The 14,915-nt window shown below is 41.8% G+C and overlaps 1 protein-coding gene across 6 annotated transcripts in view; it reads left to right on the top strand.

The window, feature by feature from the left end:
* Positions 1 to 14,915, top strand: part of TBXAS1 (thromboxane A synthase 1) — a 329,156-nt gene that overhangs the window by 222,381 nt on the left and 91,860 nt on the right. The gene's annotated exons all lie outside the window — the stretch shown is intronic.

The raw sequence follows: 14,915 nt of genomic DNA, 5'->3' as shown, positions 1-14,915 counted from the left end.
TCAATGATCAGTACTCTTTTAGTGTGATCATTCAACCAGTTGTGCACCCACCTCATAGCAATTTCATCTAGACCACATTTCCCTAGTTTGCTTATGAGAATGTCATGTGTGATTGTGACAAAAGCCTTATTAAAATCAAGATATATCATGGATACTGCTTCCCCCCAACCACTAAGCAGTAACTCTGTCAAAGAAGGAAATTAGATTGGCTTGGTGTGATTTGTTCTTGACAAATTCATGTTGGCTATTACTTATTACCTTGTTATCTTCTAGGTGCTTACTTGTTCCAATATCTTTCTAGGCACTGAAGTTAGGGTGACTGGACTATAATTCCCTGTGTCCTCTTTGTTCCTGTTTTTAAAGATAGGTATTATGTTTGCCCTTCTCTAGTCGTATGGGATCTCCTCCATTCTCCATGAGTTCTTGAAGATAATTAACAAGGGTTCTGAGGTTGCTTCAGTTAGTTCCTTAAGTACCCCAAGATGAATTTCATCAGGCCCTACCAATTTGAATACATCTAATTTATCTAAATATTCTTTAATCTGATTTTCCCCTGTTTTGGCTTCTGTTCCTTCCCCCGTGTTGAACACCTCAGCCGCCTTGATATCATCCATTATTAGCTCTCATTTCCCACTAAATAATAGACCTACATTTTCCTACATCTTTCACTTACTCCTAATATATTTATAGAACCTCTTCTTATTGCCTTTATGTCCCTTGCTAGGTGTAACTCATTTTGTGCCTTAGCCTCCCTGATTTTGTCTCTACCTGCTTATGCTGTTTTTTTGTACTCAGCCTTAGCAATTTGTCCATGAAGGCTTCTGACTGCCTCTGTATTAAAGGGGAAATCAGATACCTTCAGTGATGCTGGGAGGAGCTCCCTGGAGAAGAGCTTACACACCTCCACTTGTAGGTTTTGCGCGTTTTGCAATGTCAGTGCTGGTTCCACTCTCCCAATCAGTAGAGAAGGATGTGGGTTATGTTAGACCCAGAGCCACTGGAAATCTTGCAAACAAAAACTTTTTTTTGTTCCATGGTCAGAAAATTGCCTTTTTTTCACCCACAGTTGTTGACATCGTCAACAAATTTAGCTGCTTTTTTATAAATTTTATATCAACTTATAGAAATGGTTATCAAAATTTTATGTTTACCAAAAACCTAGGCAAAAAGATTTTTTGATAACTCCTTTGATAAGTGTTTTCAATAAAAAAAATGCTCCAAAAATTTTGCGGAAGGGGAATGCAAAATAAGTAGAAAAGATTAAAAATCTGTCCATTTTGAACACTTTGAAGCAAAATCAGCTTTGAAATTTTTTGCGAAAGTATGTCTTCATTTTTTGAGTAGCTCATCGTACATGCTCCTGGAAATGTTTAGCGCCATTAGCAGTTCAATAGTTCCATACAAGCACCAGGATTCTGGCTGCTAGATGTGCAAGTATACCAGACCAGGAGAGGGCTCCCTGTGCATGAGAGTGGGGCGCAGAAAAGTTTGGTCTGATTTTACCATGAGGGTAATTCCCATTAGGAATAATTTACCAAGTGATGTGGTAGATTCTCCATAACTTCAAGTCTCTCCGTTGAGATGGGATCTCCTTGTAAAAAAATCAAACAGAAGTTATTAGGCTTGGTGAAGGAATCACTAGATGGTATTCTACGGACTGTGTTTAGGGTGACCAGACGTCCCGATAAAATCGGGACCGTCCCAATATTTAGGTGTTTGTCCCGGGTCCCAACTGATCTTTGGTCAGGACGCAATTTGTCCCGATATTTCATTCCGCTGGCAGCACTTACCTTTTTTATTTATTTATTTATTTTGCTGCTCCGCCGGCAGCACTTGGCCTTTTTTTTTTTTTCCTCTTGCTGCTCCCATGTGTCTCAGTATTTTCTCCCTCTCATCTGGTCACCCTAACTGTTATGCAGGAGGTCAGATAATCAGTGAGTCCAAATCCATCAGTGAATCACATGTGCCTGGAGGCACTTTTCCCTTCTGCCCATCCTCACGCTCTCACTTCCCCTGGGCAGACAGCAATGTGGAGGACCAGGATCCAGGCAGCAGCAGAAGTGCAGAAGAAGTGGCCTGAGTCCATGAGCAGACAGTCAGCAGCCTGGAAGTGATCATGGCCTGGTCACAGGGACAGGGGGGCCAGCTGAGGCTGTAGGAGGCAGGGCCGGCTCCAGGCACCAGCCGACCAAGCATGAGCTTTGGGTGGCACCTTGGGGCGGGGAGGCGCTCGGTTTTTTTGGTTCGGCCAGGCGGCGCTGGAGGGGTTTTTTTGTTTGTTTTTGTTTCAGTGGTGTGGCGCTCGGAGGGGGCGGGGGCTTGGGCGGCGTGGCGCGGCGCTGGGAGGCGTGGGGGGCTTGGGCGGCACGGTGCTCTGGGGGAAGCGGGGGGCTTGGGCGGCGTGGCACTTGTGGGGGGGTTCAGCGGCATGGCACTCGTGTGGGGGGGTGTTACGGCAGGGCGGTGCTCTTTCTTTTTGCTTGGGGCGGCAAAAGATTTAGAGCCGGCCCTGGCAGGAGGGGTCAGGATTGGAGGAGCAGGATTAAGAGGGCTGGGGGATGCTGAGCAAGGAGCATGGGGAGCAGAGATCTGGATAGCTGAGGAGAGGAGAGTGGGGAGCAGGGGGCTGGATGGCTCAGCAGGGGAAGGGAGGGGGAGATGAGGTAATGAGGAATCCCCAGGAAAGAGAAAATGCAGTTGCTTTAGGTAAAACAATTGGGACCCATTGGACTGGATGATCATAATGGTCCCTTCTGGCCTTAAAATCTGGGAGTGAAATCCTGGCTCCACTGAACTCAGTGGCAAAATTATCAACTTCTATCTGGACTCTGACTATGAAACCTGGTGACACCAGATTCTGTGAAATTTCTGTGTGTAGCTACTTTCTTCATAGTACTCCTTCAACAATCCTTTTAGCAATAAAATGCAGCTATGTTTAAAAGCATTAAAAAGCAAAACCTTCCATTGAATAATAAAGGAACAAGGAGGGTTGCTGAGTGTCCCATTTTTTATTTTAACTGAAATATACACCTTTTAATAATGTAATTGCAATTAAAAATGTATCAATTACAACCCACTCTTTGCTGGTCTCCAAGGAGAGAGAGTCAGAATTCATATCAGAATGTAAAATTTCAGAAGCACAAAGGGCTAGGTCGGTGTTTTGTGATTGCCCAAATATTCAGTGATTTTAATTACAATGGAACCTTGATAAATTGCTTTGTGCCACAATCCATTATTAACAGCTTAATGAATACCACAATGGCTTATTAAAACTGTTCTATAGCAAAAGCTGTTGTCAGTGTTTCAGTTACAGTCTCCCTTTCGTGACTGGGGGTTGGGGGCTGGTTTATAACTCAGCTGTTTAAAAAAAAACAACCTAGGGTGAAACTGTGCATCCGAGGGTGCTGATCCTTGGGTCTGACCAAGCTGTGGTTTTAATACTGCCTTTGTGCTCCTCTGATCTTAGGGTCAGTTAGGGGGTCAATTCTGTCCCCAGCACAATTTAGAGAAATCTTAGGGCTGCTTTACAATATGACAGGTGGTTTTGATGGTCCCCCAAAGGGGCCAGGTGAGGGCTCACCAGAGCACAGTAGCACTCTGTTCCTTTTCTCTTGGCCACATCCTCAGTACATTCTGCATGCTGGAGGAATACTCCGTGAGCCAGTCGTGCCAGCTTCATGGCTCTTTTGTGCCACCAGGGTACCTCTAAAGGGGCTGTAGAACTGGCCAGGATCTGACCTAAGCATGATTTTAGTATGGATTAAACAAAGTGTTGGTTGTTTGCTATTTTTAAATGAATTTTTAAAAGCTTTGATTTGCAGTATTAAACTTTGAAATTTGATGAAATATTAGGGAAAATTAATCTGATTATGAGCACAGTCACTACTATGGATCTAAATTTATTAACATTAGGGGGCTGAAAGATTTAACTGTAGTAAAACTCAGGCCATTTTTCTTTTCAAAACAAACAATATCTAAAAGTTTTCTATTGCAGTATCAGAGGGGTAGCCGTGTTAGTCTGGATCTGTAAAAGCAGCAAAGAATCCTATGGCACCTTATAGACTAACAGACATTTTGCAGCATGAGCTTTCGTGGGTGAATACCCACTTTGCATCCGAAGAAGTGGGTATTCACCCGCGAAAGCTCATGCTGCAAAACATCTGTTAGTCTATAAGGTGCCACAGGATTCTTTGCTGCTATTGCAGTAGGAACTTTGAGAACTTTAGATGTTACAGAAGGGTATATGAGGTTGACAGATCTGCTTGATTGTATAGGGTCCTATCAGAGTTTAAACAGCAGGAATTTAAGCAGTTATGGTCCAGTTTCTTAGAGAAACATTTAATACATTTGCTGCATATACTGTTTTCTTCCATTTTCACCATGGTTGTTGCAATCTCCAGGGGGATTACAAACACATGCCAGGGGTCATGGCCACCCTGCCCTTTAAATACTGCTGAATGGGGATGGGGTCCTGGCTTGATTTCAGCTAGATGAGAGGGAGGATCCCAGTACAAAAACGCTGAGAACCACTGCTCTAGTTAGGAGGAATTACATATATTAGACATATATTATTTGCATTTACACAGTTGACATGATTTCAACTTTGTTAATTATTATTCTGTTGTTACATTTTGTTCTGGAAAATAAAAGTTGTTGAATAGCAAAAGTATACCCGGATCTGCTCACCACATGAATTATAGTATTAGTCATTAGAATGCTTAATTTGCACATTGTGTAAATGTGTATATGGAATGCGTAGAATCCTCCTGGGCTGTCAAGTCAATAATTACCATACGATATGATTTTTCAGAAAAATAATTTTTATGTTAAACAATGCTGGCTATAACTCGTGAGTATTGATCAGTCAGGGTCTCTGCAAGAAGTAGGACATGTTCAGGTATTGTTGAGGAGACAGGCAGTTTGTATTCTGAATACTTTCAACTCAAGTGTTGATGTATTCTGCTGTTGTGTTGAAAACTTGAATTTCGAGAGCATTCCAGACAATAGAGATGTCAGACTACCATTCTTCATGTATTCTTGTGTTTTGTGTAAAGGGCATAGCAAGATACACAAAGTCCTCTTATTTTTCTTTGTCTCACTCACACACACACACGCATAATTTTTGTATGTGTTTATCAGTGTATGCAAAATGCCTGTGTTTGCAATATAATGTATGTGTCAATACTAGTAAGTCAGATTGAAACTCTCGAATGGAAAAGGGATAATTGCTACTAAGGAGCCATCTATTGGATCAAACCCATAACTGAACTGAACATTCATGAAACTGCAGATAACAACACAATTTGTCATTGATTACCCTGTGCACGTTCAATGTATCTTCCCCTCCCAATACCAATTTTGCCCATCATCCTAACCCTGGCAACAGCAACCTCCTCTATGCACATATGCCTTCCCCCGAGGCTACTAATGTGTTTTAGTTAGAGGTTAGTTTAATGTGACCTAAAAATGTGGACTAAGTCCTAACTTAGAGCTAAGGCCTGTTTGGTGACTAGATAGCCCAGTAGCATGACAGAGCCCCAGCTGAAGAGACATGGTTGCTCAAAGAAGAAATAGTAATAGCAGTTGTTATTATTTGTTAACATATATCAATAATTATAATAATAAATGGTATAATTATGCTATTTATTATTAATAAATATAAATAATCACAATCGTGTAATACTTGACAATTATTAATTTTGAGCACCCCAAAATGTGCTAGGCACCTCACATACCCAAGTAATGCCTTGTTCCCTGCCCCAAAGTGTGCACGGCCTCAGTGTGACACAAAAGGGTCTTAGACCAAGGAGAAAGGGTGAGGAAGGACAAGGCAGTGCCAGTAATACAATCACATGGTAACCCAGTAAGGCATGTATGCAGATGGCTCCACGAGGCGATGGAGAACATAAGAACATAAGAAAGGCCGTACCGGGTCAGACCAAAGGTCCATCTAGCCCAGTATCTGTCTACCGACAGTGGCCAATGCCAGGTGCCCCAGAGGGAGTGAACCTAACTGGCAATGATCAAGTGATCTCTCTCCTGCCATCCATCTCCATCCTCTGACAAACAGAGGCTAGGGACACCATTCTTACCCATCCTGGCTAATAGCCATTTATGGACTTAGCCACCATGAATTTATCCAGTCCCCTTTTAAACATTGTTATAGTCCTAGCCTTCACAACCTCCTCAGGTAAGGAGTTCCACAAGTTGACTGTGCACTGCGTGAAGAAGAACTTCCTTTTATTTGTTTTAAACCTGCTGCCTATTAATTTCATTTGGTGACCCCTAGTTCTTGTATTATGGGAATAAGTAAATAACTTTTCCTTATCCACTTTCTCAACATCACTCATGATTTTATATACCTCTATCATGTCCCCCCTTAGTCTTCTCTTTTCCAAGATGGATTGGCAAACAGGTTTGGGGAGGGTGTGCTAAGCATGTGGAGGAGAGTAGAAGGAGACTGAGGTACTTTTAAGCCATTTTTAAAAAGGATGAAGAATAAAAGCAATGTTGGGGTGGACCTCACAATCCTCACGGCAGTAAGTACTAACAGCACATTGGTGTTGAACGTCAGGCCAACGCTGTAAATAGAACTGATAATTAATTAGGGATTCAGTCTAAGCTAATACCATTATAATCTCTAAAGGAGAAAAAATGGGGCATTGAGTTCTTGCAACAGCAACCCAAATCATCAGTCTTGTGTTCGGTAACTGGCGTGTCAGTTGGTGATTATGCTTCCATGGCTTTACATACCAACGTCCTTACCTCTCTCACACAAACACCACACTCTGAGAAAAGGAGGGAAAGAATGTCAGATAATGATTTGGGAGTCAAAATAAACTTCAGAATGGTGTGTGTGTGTGTGTGTGTGAGTGAGAGAGAGAGATCTTATAACTACTAATACTGTGTCTGTTTGGTACTGTATGTTGATTTGGGTGGGATGCTTCTGAAAGCTGATTGAAGTCAACGGAAGCCAGATAAGACCCTTTATGCACAGACGTGGTATGGGCAACAACAGCTCAAGCTTTCCCCCAAATTATTCTTACTATTATTTATTATTTGTATTATGGTAGTGCCCAGGGGCTTTCGTCAGGGTTCAGAGTACTGCACAAACAAAGAACAGAGAGGTGGTCCCTGCCCTGACACATCACCCACAGCCAATGTGCCTCATTCCTGACTTGGAGAGAATAATGGTTGATGTGGGAGAGTAGCATAGTCTTTCCCCATTACATTGTTGGCCTCTCTTCTGACACTGCCAACAATGGTTCTAATTGTGTGCGTTGGGAAAGGAATGGTCATGTTTACATAATTTCATTATGCTTTGGACTGGGACCACCAGCACTGATAAACCACCAACCAGCTGTCAGAAAGTAGATGACTTTTGGTTACCAGATTGAGTTTCATCTGATGACCTGGAGATGGGAGGTTCCATATTCTGTTACCAGTCCTCCTAGCCATGCAGTACATCCTTCCTCTTCAGTTCAGTATTCAAAAAGAAATTCCTTTTTGGGGATTTGCTACTGTTCATAAACTGCTCAAACTGCTGTCACTCTCTTCGTTTTATGATAACAAAAAAGCCTCAAGAGTGAATTACAGCTTTGTATACGCATTAGAGCCGTCTCTATTTGCGCATATGTAGTTAATGATGCAAAAAAGAGGTGCGTGCCATGTGTTATCTATTCCACAGTATCCATGCACTTATCAACATATATTCAAAGTGGCACTGTTACAAAAGATAAGACATCATCTCTTCTTTAAAAATTATTTCTGCCCCTTCCCTGTGTATTTAGCTGGCAGTTAATGTGTCCAAAAAAAGTAAAACTATCCTTCTTGTAAATAAATACTTTGTGAAACTGCAGAAGGGATTAGCACAGTGGCTTTAGCCAAACTGTAAACTACTTCGGTTTTGCCAACAAAGTGCATTGGGGGGTGTGATTTGTAGACCACTGGCTCTAAAAGGTATCTAGTTAGCGTTAATGTAGCCGACACAGTGTAGACAAGCCCCAAGTAAACCGTTTACACCAGGTAAGGACTGTTTAGAGTGTGCCAGCAGAATTTACAGGATGCAGTTAGAGTCCAACATGTTAGAGTGCTTTACAAATCACACCCCTCTGTCGTGCTTTGCCGTGGTGTGTAGATGAGCCCTGGGTGTAGCTAATTCATTCACAAGGAGTTCTGTTGTGGTATTTTGTTACTCCCCATTATACTGTTTTTATATGGATTCCCTTGCTTGTCCCTTTCTGGAATTATAAAGTGCTCCTTTGGGATATCCACCTGATGCCATGGATCATAAACTGTAGCATGAGCTGATCTTGGAATTGCCCAGACAGCAAGTATGAGCATTTTATTACTCCCAGAAAAAATAACCTTGCTTAAGTTCATTATGGTTGTAAATAGATATCAATAACTTAAGTGGTGATGGTGTTGCGGAGAAATAAAGAATATTGCAGTTTTTTTTTTAAAAAAAAGTCTCAAAGCCAAGAAATTTGAACCTAAGGCTACATTTTAGAAAACTGTGGAGTAGCTTCATCGAGAAATAAAAGTGTGTGGTATTGAGCAGAATTCCGTAGCTAGAATTGTCGTGTTTCTTTATTCTATGCGTTGCCTCGGACAAGCCTATAACTAGGAGCTTTGTGGTTCAGACACAACAACTCATCCTGGAGGAACTATAAGGACCTATGTTAAACTTGTCTCAGCTTGACATAGCTCTATAGATCGTCTTCATTCATTAGCAACTGAATCTAAGATTCGAATTTACTTTCATCTCCGTACTGTGTGGAAGATCTTGGGAATGACACGATTTTCTCTGTAGGCTCTGAATAACTCTAATACAGGCTGGCACTTGCCTGTATACTGTACTGACATTTCTATATTTTATTTTGTTTCACTGCTGTGCTCGATAAACGAACAGCTAAATAATCTCTGGATTGTTAGCCCAGTGAGGAATTTTCTGGGATTGGGCATGGTGAGTGAGTCTTGGGAGTATAGTAGCCACTTTCCCTCTCCTCCCCCTGCCCCACTTCATACATTGGACTTTTACAATGTGGACCACAAGGGGTATTTTAATTTCTCTGTATGAAAAGAGAGATCCCCATCCATCCAAAGTTCTTCAGAATGTGAAGAGGGGAAACCTGAGCACTCTTCTCTGTCACCTGCCCTCTGAACCACTCTGTTGTCCTTAAGTGGAAACTAGCAGAGAGAAATTGCTTCATATTTTTCAGCAGCCTGATTTTTTTGTTATTGGTTGATTCCATTGCCAGGTTCTTCCAGTGTTTCTCATGACTGCGACTTCAGGGTAATGTAACATCTCGATCAAGTTATCATAATGATGCATCTGTTTTCTGTAGAGAAAAGGGAATCAGTCTGGATTCTCCCTCCACAGACAAGGACATTCATAGTTAGTTTGACCACTCTCTAAGTACAATGAGCATAATCAGTGTGACATTCCTGGAGCCAGGGAAATTGACTAAACTCTTTTTATTTTGAGCTGTATGAAATTATCTGAACCAAGTACAAAATACCATAGAACTTCCCTGCTCTTGGGTTTCATGACAAACACTATGCTCAGACCAGGTTTGTCAAAATGTTCTTGGATCTTTCAAATAAACCTGGGCTGATATTTTCCTTTTGCATTAAAAACCTCATAAAAGTAGGAGCTTTATTCCTTTATAAGATGTGCCTATCATCAATCTCTCAACTTGTTTACAATAAAAACACCACAATCAGCCAGCCAGCCAGTGTTAGTGAATGCAAACAAACTAGTTTCCCTGCCAAGCTAATAATATTCAAACCACCCTCAAACAATGACTTTAAGCATGGCCTGTGTTAAAAGATAAACTTTGCAATTGCCTTGAAGTTCAACAAACTCTGGTTCTTTTGGACTGAGAGGGGGACTAAATTCCAGAGTTGGGAGCCTCCACTGAGAGTGCCCTGCCCTCAACCCCCAGATGTGCAAATCTAGGACCTGTCAACTCAAGCATCCCAATTAATTCCAATTTCTGGTTTAAAACATATAGAAAGAAGAGAATCTCTGACTTATTGGGGTGACTGGATTTTTTTCCAGAGGGCTGGAGTTTGCATGTTTTTTATGTGAAACTTAGTGGTTTTAATCAGAAGTTGGATTTGACCATCTTGTTTCAATTTGACAGATATTCTTCCTTGAAGGCTTCATTTTATGCTCCACAGTAAAGCTTCTAATTTAAAAAAAAAATTAAGAGTTTTATTCTCCGGTGCTTTACTTATGCCAATGAAGCTATTCCAGACAAAGATCTGCCCTCAAGGTTGCAAATTTAGCTTTCAAAATGTGAACTGGAGGCAGACTAATATAGTTGTGTGTGTCTGAGTCTGCAGAGACCCTGAAACAATCCCTCAAAGAGGTGTGAACTACCTCATTTTATATCAGTGGGTTAACTCTGAATCCTAAAGAGATGTTACTGTCAACCTCTTTTGTTATGCCAATCAAAGCATGCAGGAAAGAGGAGGTATGATCAAACTGTGAAGGTCTGGTGCAGTCTATTGTTAGTGGCATTTCATTTTGGCATCATGAGTGTGTGGAGCTTGGGTTGGCAAGAGCTTTGGTGAAAGGAGCTTGGGAGAGTTTCACCAATTACATTTTCCAGTCTGGCTGCTAGTTTCATTTGTAATTTGCTTTGGTATTGTTTAGTTCATTCAAACCTGAAACCCAAATTGAATTACAGGTGTGAGAAAAATTTGTAGAAATCCTTGCAGTTGAAAGCATCCTTCTGTATGAAGATTCCATGAGAAATGGTTCCAGTCAGGGCCGGCTCCAGAGCCCAGCGGGGCAAGCACCCGCCTGGGGCGGCCCTTTCCCGGGGGGGCGGCAGGCTGGGCCGGCGGACCTGCCGCAGTCATGCCTGCGGGAGGTCCACCGGAACCCCGGGAGCAGCGGACCTGCCGCAGGCATGACTGCGGAGGGGACGCTCGGCCGGCGGCTCCAGTGGACCTCCCGCAGGCATGACTGCGGACGGTTCGCTGGTCCCGCGGCTCGGCTGGACCTCCCGCAGGCATGACTGCGGCAGCTCAACCGGAGCCGCCGGACCTGCGAACCGCCCGCAGCTGCGGGAGGTCCAGTCGAGCCGCGCGACCAGTGGACCCTCTGCAGTCATGCCCGCGGGAGGTCCGCTGCTCCCGCGGCTCGGGGGCGCCTCCCGGGCATGACTGCTTCAGGCGGCCAAAAACCTAGAGCCGCCCCTGGTTCCAGTAGTGCTGTCTGTGAGCCTTTCCTTTCACCTTCCAAAACTGTAACCCAAGAAGTCCAGTTGGGTCCCAAAAGCGGGGATTCAGTAATTAAAAGGTCGCTCTATAGGCTAACTTAAAAGTTTTATGTAAAAATGCAGTTTCCCAGTTCGAGGCTGAGTGAGCCTGAGACCCTGCCCAAGATCCTTGATTCTTATGAGGAGAAGAATTATGGTGCATCGCATGCACAAGGGACAGATTTCTATGTTCTTTTGATAGCTGTGAAGCTTAAAAGTGAGGATTGAAGAAAGAATGATAAATACTGCTGGATGTGCCTTCCCCAGTACAGGATACATCTATTCTTCTGCGGCACGTCTGTAGCACAAAGCTGGTTAGTTCCAGGCAAAGTGATTTTTCTACATGGCCAGGTGATGTTTAAGGAGACTAATGAGAGGGATGATATGGCCCAAATCAGTGGTGTCAGGAAGCATATAATAAAGTATCTTTCTCTGAGAGACTGAAAGCAGGACTTGTCCTAGTATATATTTCAAAGGGGATAACTATGTCATACACAAAGTTGAACATTTACCCTCCTGCAAACCACATCCAGATTATGGTCTTTTAAGCAGTAACTAAACCTGAAGCTTTCATTGGTTTAATGATAGATGCTTCCTTGTGTGGGAAAAAATAAAAAATGGAAGTCCATCTCATTGACGTGACTTTGTTTTGCTGCTGGCATTGCAGCTCCCTCTTCCTCGGGAATAACCTAGCTAAGCAAGATTTAATATAATATAGAGGCTTCTGTTGGCTTCTGCTGCCTGCCAGGAAAATCAAAGAAACTTCCCATTGGGAAGAGTAAGTCAGCAGCTAGAGAATGTTCTTCATGTGGTGGTGCTACTGATATCAGATCTGTTGTCAAACTGAAAAATGTGTTTTCTTCCCTGTGAATGTACCTGAGAGACTCCCTCTTCTCACCTCCAGCAACTGACAAATAATCCAACTTTTTTTGTTTCTATGCCAATGTTTGTCCCAGTCACCATGCTGTGCTTTTTGGGGAAGGATGATTTTACGACCGTTGTGATCCCAGAAAAAAAAAAGCATGTCTCACTGTGATAGGTAATAACCAACCTGTCAAATGGAAATCTCTTTTCTCTTGCTGGGCTCATGATTGTTAATGTTGCATTCTGTATTGATGTGTAAAGTAGAGCTGGATGAACTATGTACTGTGGAGGATTTGTTAAAATGTACCACTTTGTTCTTTTTGTGAATTATCGATGAACAAGATGTGATTTTTCATAGTTTTATTCATTCTTCACCTTTATTCAAATAGTGTATGCAAATAAACATAAGTTTTTTATGGATTGTTCACTAACTGTGGCTTTTAATAATCCCTGTTCGTTACGGGGCCAATCACACAGTATAAATAAGTTAGAAGTTATTTGCTTCTCCTCTCTGGTTGGATGACCTACAGTTCATAAACAGGAAGAGGTGTCCCTTTTCCATATTATATACAAAATGGTCAAAATTGTGATAGCAGTGTTTTAGTACAATACACTAGTGAATATTTAACTTGTGCTAGAATTCATTTTGTTTTCCACAAATGTTCTTGTGAACTAAACTTTGCTCACCCTGTTCTATTATTTATTATGATTATTATTACTTCAACTATTCTGGCAGAGCCTAGGGGCCTCAAATGAGATCAGGGCCTCATATTGCTAAATGGTGGGCAAGCATATTGTAAGGGACAATTCCTGCCCCAAAGAACTTGCAATCTAAATTTGAAGTTGAGACTTGACAAGTGGGTACAGTTCCCAGGCAACAGGAGCCAGTGGGTTGCTTTGCAAGAATATTCACAAATATCTTTGACCATATTTGCCTATCTCTGGTTGAAACTAAGAGCTTGTCTACACTAGAAAAAATATACCACTTTAAATTTACTGGTAGAGTCACAGCAATACAACCCCTCTAGTGTTGACATAGTTATATTGGTATAAAGGTGATTTATACCATATAACTAACTATTCCTGTGCAGGAAAGGGAATAACTATACTGGTGTAAATCACCTTTATACAGGTATAACTGCATACACAGTAGGGCATTTACTAGTATCACACACCTAATTGAAATAGGTATACAGAAAAAAATTTCAAGTGTAGACCAGGACTAAGAGCTGGACTCTTTTATTGCACAACACACTGACTACCAGAACAAATGTTGAATGAGCACGTGAATGAAGACTTCCTAGGGCTGTTAAATGCAGTCTTTAGCCATACAGAGAAGAGTTAAAGTATGCAGAAGTATTGATTCTTTGGTTCACTGGGACAGCTGGGAAAAAAGGTATATCACACAGTAACAGTTAAAATACAGTCACAGCTCTTTTATTTCTTCATGTATTAGACGTGAGAGGCTTTTTGCTAGCAGTAGATTCATTTTCACTGCAGAGCACATATCTAAATTTAGGCATAGGATGGTGTTGTAAGTGATGGAACACATTTCTGAGTGCAATATACAGTAATATGGCTTTGCATGCTTCATCACCCTTGGAAATCCATGTATGCAGGGCACTGGGTGTAATGCAGATCAGCTCAGCCAGTACACACAGCTCTTGTGTATACTATAACTGGCACTGGCCTCTATAATCCAGCCTCTTGCTTTCAGGGGCACCAAATTCACATGTGTAATTACAAGCTTTCATTTGATGGACTGAGATTCACAGGAGAACTTAGAGAAGTTCTGTGCTACCCCCTTGCCTTACCCAAACACTCTGAATTTCAGTTTCTCTCTGCAGTTTGCTGGCAGCAGAGCTCTAGCACAGGACATAAAATATTTCTCCTCTCGTCTCTCACTGCTCCTTGTTCCCATGTCATGTAAAAATATTATCTGATTAAATCTGTTGACCTATATAATTAATTGCTCATTCCTTAGCCTTATCTCACTTGCCTGTCCTTTCTCTGCTTCTTCTTTATCTGTATCATCTGATGCAAGAAAATAATTCAAAATATTTTTGTTTATTCTTTAATGAATAAATAAATGCCAATTTAATCCTTTTGAAGAAACAGTTGATCCCTGCTTTTTCTTTTCAAGCTGCAGCATGTCGGATCCTGGCACTGCAGTCACCCCTGGGTCATTTCTGTGCTATGATACATTATGTTGGTATTTGAGGAATTGAAAATAAATCTCCTGGCCTCATGGCTTAGATTCAGCATAACAGTATTATAACCGCAGCAAAGAATCCTGTGGCACCTTATAGACTAACAGACGTTTTGGAGCATGAGCTTTCGTGGGTGAATACCCACTTAGTCGGATGCAAGTATTATAACCTGCTCTCAAAAGTCAATCCAAACCTTTTGGGCTACGTTTAAAAGTCCTACCAAATTTGCCGTCCAAACTGGCTTGGAGTCAACTTGCTCTTGTGCATAGTTTTGTTCTTGTGGCATTTTTCTGGCACAAACTGACATATGCAAGTAGCTTTAGTAAAAGAAGGATGGTTCAACAAGCATTTTGCATGAACAAGACATACATACATGTTTTGTACTGATATAACTAAGTCGTATAAAGATGCTTATAGTGGTGCGCAAAGTTAGTTATATTAAGATAAGCACTTTTATATCAATAAACGGAGTCCACCCTAGAGGATTGTACAACCAGTACAGTTAAATTGATACAAAAACTGTGGGTAGATCTGCCCAGAGACCTAGATTGTGGCTTAGTATGCTCTT

The sequence above is a fragment of the Mauremys mutica genome, chromosome 1, assembly GCF_020497125.1.
Source record: "Mauremys mutica isolate MM-2020 ecotype Southern chromosome 1, ASM2049712v1, whole genome shotgun sequence".
Classification (NCBI taxonomy): Eukaryota; Metazoa; Chordata; order Testudines; family Geoemydidae; genus Mauremys; species Mauremys mutica.
Note: the sequence above shows the minus strand (reverse complement) of the source record. Positions and strands in the feature narration are given on the sequence as shown.